This window comes from Leptosomus discolor, chromosome 6 (assembly GCF_034619465.1).
Source record: "Leptosomus discolor isolate bLepDis1 chromosome 6, bLepDis1.hap2, whole genome shotgun sequence".
Taxonomy (NCBI): domain Eukaryota; kingdom Metazoa; phylum Chordata; class Aves; order Leptosomiformes; family Leptosomidae; genus Leptosomus; species Leptosomus discolor.
In genome coordinates, this window is record NC_141396.1 from 17,146,861 (window position 1) to 17,163,289 (window position 16,429).

General features: G+C 34.9%; 1 protein-coding gene across 2 annotated transcripts in view; it reads left to right on the plus strand.

Annotated features, from left to right (window-relative positions):
* Positions 1–16,429, plus strand: part of LOC104352288 (adhesion G protein-coupled receptor A3) — a 280,884-nt gene that overhangs the window by 247,863 nt on the left and 16,592 nt on the right. The window lies entirely within an intron of this gene.

The following is a 16,429-nucleotide window of genomic DNA, read 5'->3' on the forward strand; positions in this document are numbered from 1 at the left end:
AACAGGAACAATTCAAATGTTTCTGTTCATTTCTCATGGAGGAAAAAACTTGGCTTGCTTCTGGGTTAAGGCATTATTTAATCATCAGAAACTACGCTATAATGACTCTCCCTTTACCCTTATCTATTCTGCTGTAAATCTTGCTCACATTTGTATTGATTGCCTAGTAACCTGCTAGCAACCTTCCTAATTCCACATCAGATGCTATTACAGGAGCAAGTGAAAGTCTGGACTCCCTATCAGCTTTCTAGATGGAGCAGACTAACATGTGTCTGACAGCATGGCAGATGTAATGCAGTAAGAATTTTAACCAGATGCCTATGAGATGCTGAAACTTCAAGCCAAAATACTCAGTCTGCATAGAATAAGAAAAAAAAAACCCTAGTTACCATAAACTAGAATTTCTGATCAAAGGCATGAGAAGATGGATTCATCTTTTTTGACCATAGCTACCAAAAAGTTAGGTATTAGCCAGTTGTCTAGTGTCCCTTTATAGATTTTAGAGTGAGGCTGAGACAGAGTAACTTCCAGAGAACAATTCCTCCCATCTTTCTTGAATGTTTATGTGAGGACAGGATGGATTGCTTTATGGAGGTGCCTCTCCCCACAGATCATGGAAACACCTGAATGGTCAATTTAGGCTAAAGACTTCCGTTTTATAGTGAAGGACAGGAAATGCAAATTCTACTTTTTATGGCTTTGCTGTGAAAAATCCAGATTACTGTATTCTTTTAAACAGACTTACCTTATTTTATTTTGAATACAAAGTGTTCATTAAGTAGCATTTTTAGATGGCTGCGTGAGATTTTCACAACTTGTTAACAAGTCTATAGGAAGATGATTTGTGTTTTGCTGTGATTCTGCAGAGTGAAATCTTTATTAACATGATTAGTTTTCTACCTTTAAAAAATATTTCTAGAGATAAAATTGATTAAAGTTAACATAAAATTTATATAGTGAAGAGGAGCCATACTGAATATTGACTTTGTTAGGTGTAAGAAAGAGGATATACTTTCACTGAGAGTACCTGACTTTGCTAATCCATGATTTCTATTAAGAATACCAGGGAGTATATTTTGCAGGAAGCAATTTCATTATCTCTTGAAGTGCTAGGGTTCAGTATTTCAATACGCAAAATTCAATGATGCATTAATTTGATCCACCTCATTAGCATCCCAGCACATTTAGAGAAAAATGCCAGAATTGTTACAGTTGGTTCCAGTCATCAAAGTGATAGGCCCCAAGAGCTTTAACGCTATAATTAATGGATAATATATCATGTATAATATATATAATAAAATATATAGTAGATCATGTGTAACATATATAATGTATCGTATACCATTCCTCACAGATGAGAATTTCAATCTTTTGGTTACTAGTTCATGACAAAATGAATAATTGCCAGTTTTCAAATTCTGTAGTGTGGCTATTAAGGTAGAAAATTGTTACAGGTTACATAGACCCAGCATAGTATGTTCCTTCAAATTGAAATCTTGTTTGATTCGGAATACAACAATAAAGTTACAGAAAAGATTACTCTAATTAGAATCTTTGTTGCATCAGTCATGTTGAGGTTCTGACAGTGAAAGTAAACAGTAGATATTTTAAGTTTAGTAATAGAAATGTTAAACCTCCTTCTAGCTGTAATAGAACATGAGTATAATTGTTTAATAGCTAAGTAAAATCATTCTAAGTTATTTTTCTCACTAGGGGCACCATATGTCCTAGAGACACAGGCACTGAAATGTCTAATATGATTTCATAATGGTTAGTACTAGATTCAAAGAAGTAAAGATCAATTTTATTTCATGTAGAAAATGGGAATAGTACATGGAAAATTAAAAATTGCTTTAAGCAAGAAAATGCCAAACTCATAATTAGTAGTTGTTGTTCTTTTAGAATTATAATGATAATTTTTATAGGCATTGTTACTTTCCTGTTTTTAGTAAAATCAAATCAGAATTATCCAGAGATTTGATTTTTTCATAGTTGTAGAGTATTTGGTGACCTCATTAAAATATGTAGACTCTGCATATCCGAAAAGTAATATTATGTTTGTGTGAAAATAAAAAGGGAATATTGAGCATGTGAAGGGGCCATTGGGAATAAAATTTAGAGACTTGAAACTATATTATGAGGAACAAAACATAGTGTCAAGGAGTTGGACTCAAAGATCTTTATTGGTCCCTTCCAACTCGAGATCTTCTGTGATTCTATGATTCTGTAATGTAATATTTCTATAAAATCCATTTAAGATGTTTATATTTCAGTGTACTCATTTGTAAGAAAAGTTTTAACTAGACAGTGTTCTTGCATGTATAAGCTGGTGCCAGGCTTTATACATGTTGTGCTTCAGGTACACAAGAGATACCATCGCGGTTTTTCCGTGTCTGGGTTTGGGTTAGGGAATGTTGATTTTTGTCTCCATTTGACACCAGTAGATAGCTAAATTATATAAAGTTTGTTCAAACGGAGATTAAGTTAAGCTTTTTTATGTGTTAGGACCATCAGTGCTAGGAAGCATATAATAAAGTCTGCATGACACTTTTAAACAAGAGCTAGTTTGTCAGTAATTGCTGTCTATAGACCGAGTTCGACTCTTGTTCAGATTTTGTTGAACACAACTGTATGAATGTGCTTGGCAAGAACTGTATACTTTGCTGTTCTCTTTCAGTCTGTTCTGGTAATGGATGTGTATGATAGACTGTGTTTCCAGTTCACATATGAGTGTTTTTGTATTCCCTGTATATGTGCTTACTGTATGACGCCTAAGGATATCTTTTATGAGTCAGTAAGTGGGGACTACTGCCAAAAATCAATACATGAATCTATGACATAGAATTTACTAAGAAATTATCTCACCATGTTTTTTTCAAGGAGCTTGATCCACTCTAAAAAGTAGCTGAAATAGTGGGGGTGGGCAGAATCTAAAAGGAGGCCTTACCTGTTAGGAGAAAAGGACATTTGCTTGTAACAGTTGCTTCAGTGTCTCTGTCTGCTATTTGCATATTCATTTGCAGAAGTAAGACAACTGAGGTACACTTGACCTTTTCCTCCTAGTTTTCCTTGAGCTGTGGCAAGATGTATCCTATAATGTAAAATTGTGGCGCTCTCTGTTCTAGATACAGTAATCAAAATTGAAATCTTTTTTTGTGGTGTAATTTTACTGAAACTTCTTCTTCATGGCAATATGATTTTGAATATTGCCTCTCTTTGTACATTAATCATATATTATACGATACATTATATATGTTACACATGATCTACTATATATTTTATTATATATATTATACATGATATATTATCCATTAATTATAGCGTTAAAGCTCTTGGGGCCTATCACTTTGATGACTGGAACCAACTGTAACAATTCTGGCATTTTTCTCTAAATGTGCTGGGATGCTAATGAGGTGGATCAAATTAATGCATCATTGAATTTTGCGTATTGAAATACTGAACCCTAGCACTTCAAGAGATAATGAAATTGCTTCCTGCAAAATATACTCCCTGGTATTCTTAATAGAAATAAATAATTCTGTCTGTTCATCCTGTGGACATTTGTTAAACCTGGCAGAGTTTGGCTTCTGACTCATTTGAAGTCAGATTTTGCCAGCAAAGACAAAGAGGAGTGCAAGATTCAGCTATTACTTGCAAGGTACAAAACTTCTCATCAGCTCGAGCTGAGGTACAGGTAGTAGTAGTTTTTTATATCTGATACATGCATGCATTTTTCGTATAATGATCTGTGCACATACAGATTAGGCAGGAGTACAGACCAAGCAGAAAATTCTTCTGAAAGGTATCCTGCTAAAGTCATTCCTTTCCAGAAAGACAGAAAAAAATAGACTACTATAATTTTTAATAGGATAACTACTGAGCACAATTGTGCTATAAACATTTAAAATAAAAAATAAAGAGGCTGCCAGCTGGGCCAGAGATTGGTGTTAAGGAGGCAGATAATTGTTACCTTTTATCTCAGGGTTAGGTACAAATATGTCTCCTAATTTCCTTCATCCTCTTTTATTCAGTGAACATCTTGCAAGGTAACTAATACAGCAAACTTCAGATTACAGTGAGTGCAATACCCTATATCTGTCATGAAAAAACATCAATGTACATAAATAAGGTTTCAGAATCAACTGCAAAGCGGGTAGCGTAACAAGTAATGTCACTGTCTCTGCTGAATTCCATCTTGTTTATTATGTAATGTATCTTGATAAGCATTTTTTAAAAGGTTCTTACTAAAGTTGTGGGGCTTCTAGGAAAGGTACCTCCTGCAGTGCCTTAGAAAAATTAGGAAAATTAGCAATTTAGGAATGGATTGTGTGTCGTTCCCTTTGTATTCAAAGTACTATGCTTAGTACTATGGCTATTAAAAATCAACATAGAGAATTTCAGGAAGATCATAACTCAAGCAAATTAAATAAGTTTTCAGCAGCACACTCGGAGCACCTACAGTCAATACCACTGGCTTAAAATCCATTCTCTTATTGTTTTCAACTTTAAATAATTTTAAAATTAAGAATAAGTTTTAGAATGAGAAAGCTGTTTGCATATTTCGTATACTTTGAAATGTCTTAGGTGTTTTGTAGAAACTGTTTTTAACTTGAACGCAGAGCAGACCTAGAAATAGTAGGTGAGAACTGAAGTGATTCAGTTGAACTGTAGTATCTGCTAATGGATGTGTGTGTGTGTATATATATGTGTGTGTATGTCTGCTATTCTATATAAGCTTGTATACGGGCAAGTTCTGTAAATCATTCATACACTTCCAGAGTACTGAGTAATGTCTTGGAAGTAGCAACAACTGGGGTGTTCCTTGTGGGCTATGTTTGTGGTCTAGCGACGGCTAACAACCTACACCCTGATCATATGGATGGGCAAGATGTGATAGTGCTCCACTTGTAACTGCCTCCTCCCTCTGTGAATATGGCAGCAGCTTTTCACAGTCATTCCCTGGCTCATTATTTCTCTCAGCTACCTAAACATTAATCAGTAACATCCAGCTAAACAGTAGCTACATATCTTTGTGATGTGGAATTATATTAAATTCTTTCACTGCAAAAAGGAGAAACCATTCTAAACTTTCAAATCCAGTGAAATCCTCTCCTTTGGTTTGTGTCAACCAGTCCTATTATGAGCCTCTTTGCAGTGAGGAGATTTTACACAGGGGTCATGGCATCTGCTTAGTGCTTTGCTCACAGTGTTAACCCTGCTTGTATCAGGATGAACATTTAAATGCTTGATCTGAATTCTGACAAGCTGGAAACCAACTCATGGGCACAAATGAATCTACTGCTATGTAGTGCTGCATTTGCCTAACTGCAGGTCCTGAGACAGCCTGATTGGAAGTGTTGCAACTTCCATCACAAATTGATGATGTGGCAATTTTTACTGAATAAGTTACCAATAAAGCAGGCTATTTCACGAATTTGATTTGTACACAACAATATTCATGTGATTGAAAATTAGCACATGATGGTTTTGCACCATAAAGGAGGTACCAAAACCAGTCCAGTTATAAAGACTAAAGACTTCTTATATTTATTTTTTTAAAGAATGATTATGTCCTTTACCAGTGAAAAACCCTAGAATAGAAAGAACTAATGGCTTCTAATATTCCTGAGGTTGAAAGGGTCTTCAGAAATTATCTTTGTAACTCTCAGTTTTAGAAAATTTCCCCTATCTGTTATAGCAAGTTGGCTATAATTTATCACAGCATAATAGCAGTGTAGTGGGGGGTCAAAATTTGAGCATAATAACAAATTCTTTATTAAACATCAAGTTTGCCAAATATGTCATGTCATTTTCTTGGCCATATTCTTTTCTGGATCTTGAGTGTGAATCTTATGAAGTGACTTAATTTACATTCTGACAGACACAGACATTACTTGTCCCCTTGACACCAGCGGCTCTGAAATGCAGTTAAGTTCTAGTGCATTTTTCATTAGCACTGGCTCTCATGAATTCATGTCTTCTAGTATCAAACAATGATTGAGAGAGAAAGAGATCAGATGAAAAGCATCAATTGCAGTCCATTGTTTTCTTCTTTATAGTATGCCCTTAAATATTAATTCCTCTAATCTTGATTCGTGGAAGCCTATTTTTCCTTCCCACAGTGAACATACCAAACCTCCTATATAAAGTTTAAATTCAGCCCTGATTATCCTAAGGGATTATCTGCTTTTCCATAACAACTCTGCATAGTTTGTGTATGTCAAAATAAATGGGAAATGCCACCGGGCAGAATTCTCAGAAGGCCTGAGGACATCTCTGTAGTTCACTCTCTACTGTTATAAAAAACACAGTTCTGTCACTGCAGAGTAAGTGAACGTGATGTCTGCCTGTGAGTGAGGTTTTCACCAGCTGGATGAACCATGGTACGATAAGCCAACAGTCTCACTGAAAATCTGCTACACTGCACTCAAGGAAGTTGGCTGTAATTGAAATACTCAGTTGCATCCTTTGCTTACAGGACAGAATATTTTGATTGGACAGGATCAGTCATCAGGAAGCTTGACTAATGTCTCTGATGTTATCATCAACGCTTCTTATTTTATTATTGGAAGTTAAGACTAGAAAATTGTCTTTTCCAATGTATATTTTTAGATCATTTTCTAATTGTGCTGTAATTAGTTTGATTCATTATTGAACAATGGAAGTTTTTGCAATCCTTGTGTATTTGCAAGGCTACTTATAGCCTCAATACCATAAGTTTGTAAAAAGAACATAGTGTGTAACAGCTGCTTTCACACATATTATCTGAAAATCACTATTCCCATATTTCTTGTTTCTATATTTATCGTATTTCCCAGGAAGGAGAAAGGCCATTTTGGTGAAATACCATTTTTAAATTTTTGCATTTGATAAAAATTGAACTTAAGAGAAGCCATTTTTTCCTTCCAGTTCTTGTTTTAGTTTTATTCACCAAAATAAGGCTTATATTCAACACCAAATAGGTTAGTATATTATTATATTGGATATTAAAATAATCTAAGGATAAAAGCAATTTCAAAGTTATAGCTTGGTTTAATTATAGAGCTAATATTTTGAACAATGCTGTATTCTGAAGATAATTTTAATAACTCTGACATTCCAAGATGACACAACACAACCAATAATACAACAGCACCACCAGAAATTCTTGTCAGTCAGACTCTACTGTGTCTTATCAGCCCACCAATTTAGGCAAGTTCTCAAAAAAAAAAAAAAAAAATAGAGAATTGTAATGCTGGGACCTTAGCCAGAGTGACCAGAAAGATTCTGCCACCTGAAGTATAAAAGCTAGAGGTAGGAAAAAAGAGAAGCCTAAGAACAAAACAGGCAGTTTAAGTCCGTTTATTATGAATGAGATGGAGAGAAAGGATTGCAGAACCTAAAGGTGCTTGGAAGTTGGTTTGATACTTTAGGGGCATATTGATATTACAAGCTATTTAACATGATCACTCTTAAAAGACTTATATATGGTCAGATGGAGTCATGGATTATAGCCAAAGCATTTTTATTACTAGGTAGCAATGTAACTGAAAATCTGCAGTGGAAAAAGGTATAAAATGGTGACAAAGGAAATCTGAATTTTTATTAATTCTTGTTCAGTTTCAGCCTGAAGCTAAACGTGTTTCCATCATACAGGGGGAAATTATCTTAGGTCAAAGAAAATATTTAATTCAGCTTTGAATTAATTGTTCCACACAAGAGCATTTTCAGTAAAACCAAAATATTAGAATATTAAGAATATTCACAGTAGCATTATATTTTGTCAGTGGTACCCTGAAAAAACGGTTGTGCTTTGCATAAGCCATGTAAATATTCATTGCAGACAGCATTGGATTGCCAGTGTATGGTATCATAGTGTGGAGGTATTTTCCTGCGTACTCTGAATCAAACAGGAGAAGTGATTAGAATTTTGCTTCTTCATCTTCAATGTGAGTGACCGAATTACTATGTTATTAAGAGCAAGATAGTAACAGAGCCACCTGCTTTACGTTTAATTTCACTTCATCCAGCTTGTGAATCAAGACTCAAACTGGAAGTATTTCAAAAGTTTGTTCTCATTTCTTAGTTGGCAAAAGTATCCTTCAAATCTGACCTGAAGGCAATATCAAATGCTTTAAGTGAACGACGCCTGGAACAGAGGTTCCGCCTTGGTTTGATCTTATTTCAAGAGCATGTTACAATCAAAGTAGAAAAAGGATTTTGTTACTGCTATAACTTCATTAGCTAAGGTACAGGTGAGATACACACAATGTTGACACATTCCAGAGTAGAAATCAAATAATACCAAATCTTTAAGAGATGTTGTGGTAGAAGGTGAATTTTTATCCTCTTCGTTTAAAGAACAGTGTCTGAGCTAGTTAGTATAGATGAAAATAAATTGTTTATGGTTATTGCAAAACAAATGTATGTCAACTTATTAATTGTAAACAAGCTATTAAACAGTATAGCAAATCACGTATCAAGACCCAACTGAAACTGAAACTCTCTCCAGTTCTAAAGTTATTGACAGCCAAAAAAGAAAATGACAACCTCTGAGTGATACCTGGTCATTTAATGAGGGAATGATGGTCTTCGGACTTAGAAATTTTAACTGCATGAGTTATGGTATTTGCAAGCTTGCGAAGTTGTGAGCTTCAGGCAGACTTGCAGACTAATGATTCCTATGATATTTTCAGGTTTGAAAGGCTGTAACTACAACATGCTGATCTGCAGAACTGTATTAGGTTGAATTTTCTGTTTTTATCATGAGGTATTTCCTGGAAATTCTGAATTCTTGTCACACTACTCCTTGCCTCAACACTTTATAGAATTCAAGCTAGTCATATACATAATTGTTGAGGATAGGTAGAGGGTAGGGTAAGCTTGATAAAATGCTCCATGTTTTGATATGCTGCTCCAGGCAAAGTGTAAAACGCTGATTGGAAATTTTGCAAGTTCTAAAAATCCTTGAAGATAATGTATTCAAATTCCAATGGGGGCTTTGTAGAAAACTTCATCAGATTTGGAAGAGCTAAATATTTTCTCAGATGATTCTCTGGTGTCATATAAATTAAACTTGATTATGCAAAAAAGCTGTAAAGACAAATGTGTAAGATAATTTCAAATGTGTTTATTGCCGTAGTATGGACAAAGAACTAAGGGTTCCCATCTACATGAAATAATATCACCACAGTTACAGAAAAGGCTATCTGACGTTTAATTGTGGATGATTGTACTCATTTAATATTAAGAAAATTTTTAAATTAACCGTTTGTTTTATTTAAATAAAGCAGCATCACATTAAATGCAAATTCTTTCTTATGAAAATTGTTATGTAAGAAAGATGGAACTCATAGCTTGTTGCAGGACACCTCTCTTTTAAGTAGGTGTCCATACACATCCAGCTTAACTGTAATGAACAGCAATGTCCAGTTCTGGGCCACTTCAGTTCAAGAGAGACAGGGAGCTACTGGAGAGAGCCCAGCAGAGAGCTACAAAGATGATGAGGGGACTGGAGCATCTCTCCTGCAGGGAAAGGCTGAGAGACCTGGGGCTCTTTAGCCTGGAGAAGACTGAGAGGGGACCTTATCAACATTTACAAATATCTAAAGGGCGCGTGTCAAGAGGATGGGGCCAGACTCTTTTCAGTGGTGCCCAGTGACAGGACAAAGGGGCAACGGGCACAAGCTGGAGCACAGGAAGTTCCGCTTGAACATGAGGAGGAACTTCTTTACTCTGAGGGTGTCAGAGCACTGGAACAGGCTGCCCAGGGTGGTTGTGGAGTCTCCTCTGGAGATAATTCAAATCCCATCTGGACCCGTTCCTGTGTAGCCTGCTCTAGGCTAACCTGCTTTGGCAGGGGAGTTGGACTAGATGATCTCCAGAGGTCCCTTCCAACTCCTACCATTGTGTGATTCCGTAAAACATAAGACATGAAGAATTGTGAGGTATGTTGTGCAGACTGATAAACTGCCATGTCACAGAAAGTAAAACAGTGCAGGCAACCAAATAGCATAATACAGAATTATTCAATAGTCTATAATAATTGCAATACAGTGCAATTATTATGCATTTCAGTAATAGCATGACATTGCTCTTACTAGGTATTGCATTTACCAATGCATTGTCACTATTCCATAGAGTAATTTTGACTGAAATATATTATTATATTCCAAGAGCAAATGCTAAACAAAAAAAGTATATGGGTTATTTTAAAATAAACTAGCAATAAAAAACAACTATATCTTTTTATCCACATATATATGTTCTCAGCAATTAAAGTTTTAAATGCATGATTTTAACATTTCAGAATATTTTTCTTTATTAATGAATGGAAAAATTTAAGGAAATAAAAATATATTCCTTGGACAAAAAAAAATGGTGAAATCTGCAGATATGCTGGAGCGTATTTAACCAAACTGTTGTACAGACCTGATTCATTCTATGCATACTTCCTGTCAAATATGTGTGATAATCTCCGGTTTATGGCTGTTTGGAAGGAGAGCTTAAAAGTCTTTAAAGGAAAAGTTGCATTAGATAGTTCACTTTGTTTTGAGATAAGAGACCGTGGAAAATACACATATACTCCTGCTGATCTGCTTGACCTTGTACATCCTAAATAGTTGAAGCCCATTCCTGGAAATGTGGATAATTATTTTCTTTTCAACTTAGTCTTTGTTAAAAACAAAGTTAAAAATGAGAAGACATTAAAGAGAAAATCACAATTTGAAAGTAGGAATGTTTAAAGTTAGCATCCTCCTAGTATGTGACTGAGTATTTTTAATTTAATTTTCAAAATGCTATAAAAGTAGACCAGTTTAGAACTTTGAGCAGGCTTTAGGCCAATTTTAGTTGTCCTTCAACTGCTAAGGCTGTAAGTAATGAAATAGTCTTCAGGAGCAAGGTGCATAAATTGTAGAGTGAAAGGCAATTCATTGTTCAAAGCTGCATCTCATTCAGCAATACCTCAGAGTTTTGCCATTTGCTTTTACCATCACTTTTCCTTTTAACATAAACAGAAAAATGAATCACAGCAGCTAATTTAATGCAAGCCGCAAAATTAAAGTTTTCCTATGTAGCTTTTATAATTTTAATATTTTGAGTAAAGAATAAGGTAGGTACTAACAATCACTTTCAGAGTAGATAGAGTTCTCATATGTTAGATTAAAAGCTAGCCATTGACTTTTGGGGTTAGAGTAACATTTTCTGATTCAATTACTTCAGAATTACCTACTGTGGAGTTCCTGCAATGGTTCATAAATGATAGTAGAGGGAAAGCCGGTCCTATCTGCAGAACAGGTCTTGTACATATGTAGTATTTTTCTCTGCTGTTTCTTCTGAACACTTTAAACTTTTCCATGGAAAAAATACAACTCCAGTACGGCTGAGGTATTCAGAATCTGCATTCTGAATTTCCTGACTATTACTGCTGATTTTTCAAACTTTGTCTTGTACTGTTATAAAGTGCTAATGGTATATGTTGTATTTTACAGAGGCAGTTGAACAATTGCCTATGCAGAGCAGCACACATTGTAAATGAGAGAAACCCAGTGGAATGATTGAAAGTATAGAAACTGAGAAGTAGAGGAATTCAAGAGGTACATCAGGAGATGAAATTTTGTCTCAGAATAAAGTAGAGAATCAATGTGTAAAATGACACAAGAGTGTCCAAAGAAATCTGTAAAGAAAACTAAGCAAAGGATGTCTTGAAACAATGTGCAGACCAACACACAGACCTTAGGAGAATGTAGAAAGTCTCAAGGAGATCAATCAGATCAATCAGACTCTTAACACAGGAAAGGAGAAGTCATGAGGACAATGTGAGATGGTGATAATATTAATAAAGGAAATGGAAAGGGAGAAAAAATGGTCTGCAGTAAGATAAGAGGCAAGCAAACTCTCATTAGGTAAAAAACCTATCATGTATTTTAAAAGTCCATACCTGTCTTTATCTATCTTCAGTAACTTCTGTTCAAACCCTATTCCTGGTATTTCTTAATAGGATAGTAAATCACCTCCCTGTTGGTGAGACACCCCTGAGAGGTTCTACAGTTGAAAGGGCAGGAAAGGAAAAACAGCATATCTGTGCAGTACCATCAGAAAAGTCATGATATTCCATCTTCTGCTTAGAGCTTGACTTTCTGGACTCGTGTGATTTTGTTTGAAATCCTCATCCTAAACTTCTTAAGGAAAGCTTCTAACTGCTTATTTGCAATGACAGTTGTAGACATGAAAAAGGAAGGAATATATGAACTCAAATCACTTGAAAGTTGTGGACCCTGGCTGCTAGTGATGAGTGTTAATAACAACACTGATAAGAGGTTTAAAATGTATTAATAACAAAATTCTCTGAAATTATTGAAAACAGGACAATAAATAATAAGCTTAAGTTGCAGTAAGTGGTAAAGAGTTTCATATTAGAAAAAGATTTTAAACTATGAGAACAGTTGACAATTAAAACTGGTTACTTGGGAGGCTGTGGAAACTTTGTCATAAGCAATTTGTTAACATAGATTAGATAAATCCAAGCCAGTCATGACAGATGTTTAATATGAACCCTGCCTCAGAGCTTTTGAGTGGACTAGATGACCTCTTGGTGTTCATTCCCACCCTACAATTCTGTTATTCTTAAAACAAGCATTTTTCCTAACAATATTGTCATTTTTCAAACCTTAATATACTGCTAAATTCCTGCAGTCTTGTTGCTCTTGTAAGAAACTCTTGTGTTTTATTATGCAAGCGAATTCTGACAGAAGAGACTTTGAAACTAATGTGTTCCAAATATGCCTTCAGTGTTTGGAAATGTTATGAGTCTTGTAGAAACTGGCTGCTGATCCTCCAGGTATTTTCATTCAGGTACGACGTTACTATATAAAACATAACAAAAAATTAGGCCAACTCCTGCTCTGAAACATCCACACCCACAAAGGATTTTCAGTGAAACACTGGGAGTTACACATAATCACTGGAAGGTCTTGGTTCATAGATAGAAATTATTGCTTATTGCTACTTACAAATAAAATTTGGTAAATTCCCTGGAATTCTAATGATACAGATTAAATGAATTTAAATATATAATAGTTAATATATCTTCACAAAATAGAATGTCCAGATTAAGCTTTATGCCTATATAAACAGAGTACTCGCTCAGATAAAGGGGTAATGCCATTATTCTTCTTATTATTGTGAAAGTAAACCTGAGCCCTTGAAATACCTGACTTATCTATTGATTATGAGAGATACCTAGTTATTTTTATCTATTGATTAGGAGGTAGGAGAACTATGATTACTGAAGATCATTTGTGTTTGCTTCTCATTATTTATGAGCAACGCCAAGAAACTGGAGATTTCAGAGATTTACCTTCAAATATTCTGTATTACTTTTGTGTAAAATGTATGAAATGTAAGAAGTAGTTCCCTGTTCCAACATGCCTTGACTGGTAGTTATGCTTATTAAAAGTAATCACATCAGGTAATTCACCAAGAACATTATCCACAAATCTGTGCCTACAAATCTCTGAGGAAATAACCATTTCTTCAGATATATGTATTGCTTTAGTTTATCTCCCGGTCTTTCACTTTTGCAATCATTAGTTTTATAGGTTGATTATGGAGGGCCCCTGAATTTGTGGTATTTGCTATATGAGTCACGAGCGGTCAGTCATAGGATCTTGCTGCTCCTTCATATGAGATGAGTTTACAGACATCTTCAGATAAAAAATACCTACACAGACAAAGTTCATTTCCAAGAAATATTTATGCATACCACCTTGGAATTTGATTTCTGGGATTACTGATGTCAGTAAAATTCATTCTCATGAATCAAAAAGATAAGGAACAGGAATCATGGGCAAATTCCTACCACTGTTATTTTCAGAATAGCTACCACATGCTGGCTGTAATTCATATTTAAGCATTTTAAACTATTTATTATGTTCAAAATTTGAGCTATGGCATATCATGCTCTTATTATTGTCTCATATATATGAATGACATTAAACTCATCTACTCATATAGACTCTTAGTCTTCCATTAGTGATATTGAAGAAGCAACCAATTCGCTGTATTTCCTCTTCATGCATTTAAGAGAATGTTTTCCAACTAGAGAGAGCACTACTTCTTTCTGAGATTCTGCCATTACCAAATCCGTAACAATTATCGTACCTGGCAAAGCTAGGCAGCCTTTGACCTTGGAAGCTGAGCAACAAGATGCTCTCATAGTTTTGTGAAGATGACAATGATTGCTCTTCATTCCTTTTCAGATCTCCTATTTCCACATTACTAACAGCAACATTCTGGAAATTACATGTCATTTCTAGCTTTTAATTAATATTTCTCAATTATTATATATAAAGATAACTCTCCTCTATCTCTGCTTGTCCTTTTCTTTCAAAGTTTCATGATCAGTTCTGGCTGAGTGCTCCAAGAAACCCCGTGATTTTTTAGAAACTTACACTTTGACCTTTTTTTATATGATGGAAAAGCTTTGTTTTTGCTTCTGGTTAAAATATGGGATAGGGATCACCAAAAATAGATTTCTGTGTATGTCAGTTTTAAAACAACAGGCAAAAGCAAATGTTCATGCCATCATCATATATATAGTATTTCTCATAGCTCAACTTAGTAAGACTAAAACCGACAACAGCAAAAAACCTCAACATTAAAGCTAAAAATTGGGGTTGACACTCCTGAACTCATGCAATTGTACCTTTGTTTCTTACTTTTCAATAGGGTGAATTAAGGACAAAATGTCAACCTGAATTTTTATCAATAGATCTAAATCTCCATGGTTTTGTGTAGTTAAGTCATTAATTGAATACAGTTTGTCTGTGATTTTAATAGCAGGGTAATCCATAATCATTCTCTTACGTATAGCATTAAAAGAGAATGCTTTTTGCTGCCTCTAGATTAGCAGATTGAATTATATCCTATGAAATATGAAAGCAAAAGTGTTCTAGAAAGAAGCCACAAGTCTAAAATCATGAAGGAAAGTTATTCCCATCATGCTGTAATGCTTCACTGCTGCTTGTTACATCTAATAACACCTACTTGGTATGATTTTAAGTTCTTGGCTACCTGGATATCTGTCAAGATGATAAATTGGAAGTTGTAGAACTGGATAACATTGATATTCTCCATGAAAACAAACATGAAAAAGTAAGTTTTTTCCTTTTTGCAAACTGTAAGGCTGAAATTTTACTAAGATCCTTTTAGAGGGTAGATTAGTTTCTGCAGAAAGAATAATGTACTTGTGTAGTACAAAATCATGCAAGTATGCATCTTACTCGTATGGAGCTTGGCCAAAGTCAGTAGGAACACTTACATAAGTAATGGATGCACAACTTCTCTGATACAGTAATAGATTTTACACATGGCATAATTTTTTCTTTGGTTGCAGGTATTCTTGGCTACAGTCACAGCTGTAGGCATTGTTGATGGATGTGAAGTGGGGTCTCTTTCTGATCTCAATCCTGTCCCATCTCAGTTACATTTTAATAATGCACTGTAGTCTTCTAGAGAACTCTGTCTGGCTCTAGGCACATAGCCTTCTAACTACAGGAATTTTCAAGCTGTGCTCGCTCACCTGTGAATCAGTCTACTCTGAGCAGCGCATATGTTTCAATTTACAGAGTGATATAAAGTAGAAGTGCGGGAGCTTTAAAGAGCCCTTCTCTCAGCATTGACAGCTGGTATGGATGGACCCTCATAAGACTGAAAAGATAACAATGAATAATAAGTTAATTGTAGAATCATGAAAAATAATAAGCGTGGCAGAAACATCTGTAAGTCATCTAGTTTAACTCGCCACTCAAAGCAGATCCAACTTTAAAGTTAGCTCAGGGCCTCATCTAGTCAAGTTTTGAAAATCTCCAAGGACCTTATTTGTACCTCCCATCCTAGTTCTGTTTCCTTTTAACGTTCATCTTGAATGGACCACAAACATGAAATATAAGGGCTATAACCTAGTCTGAAATAAAGCACACACAAAAATCACTCTTAATCGTGAACAAAACCCCATGAGTTTAACAGGCCATCATTAAAAATCATAGGTATATACTGTAAAGTTAAAATTCATAGCTACATAATGTAAAATATATAAATATTATGTTTATAAACACAAGAAATTTCCATCAAATTACAGTATATTAGTATATATATAGTATAGTATAGTAGTATATATATGTATAGTATAGTATATCTAAACAATTGATTTGAAAATATAAGGGACAATGAAAGAAACTCACCATGTCGAGGTCACCTTGTTCTGCCACAGTCCATGAGGACTCTGATTCTCTAGTCCCGACTCAGCCTTTCCAGAAGTTTAACAAACTTCAAAAAAACTGCAGAAATAAGAATAAAATAGAGTTGTGATGGAAGTGATTTTCCATCCCTGAAAATTGAAAGTATCCCTACCTCATAGGGAAATAAGCACCATTTCTGCTAATACCAG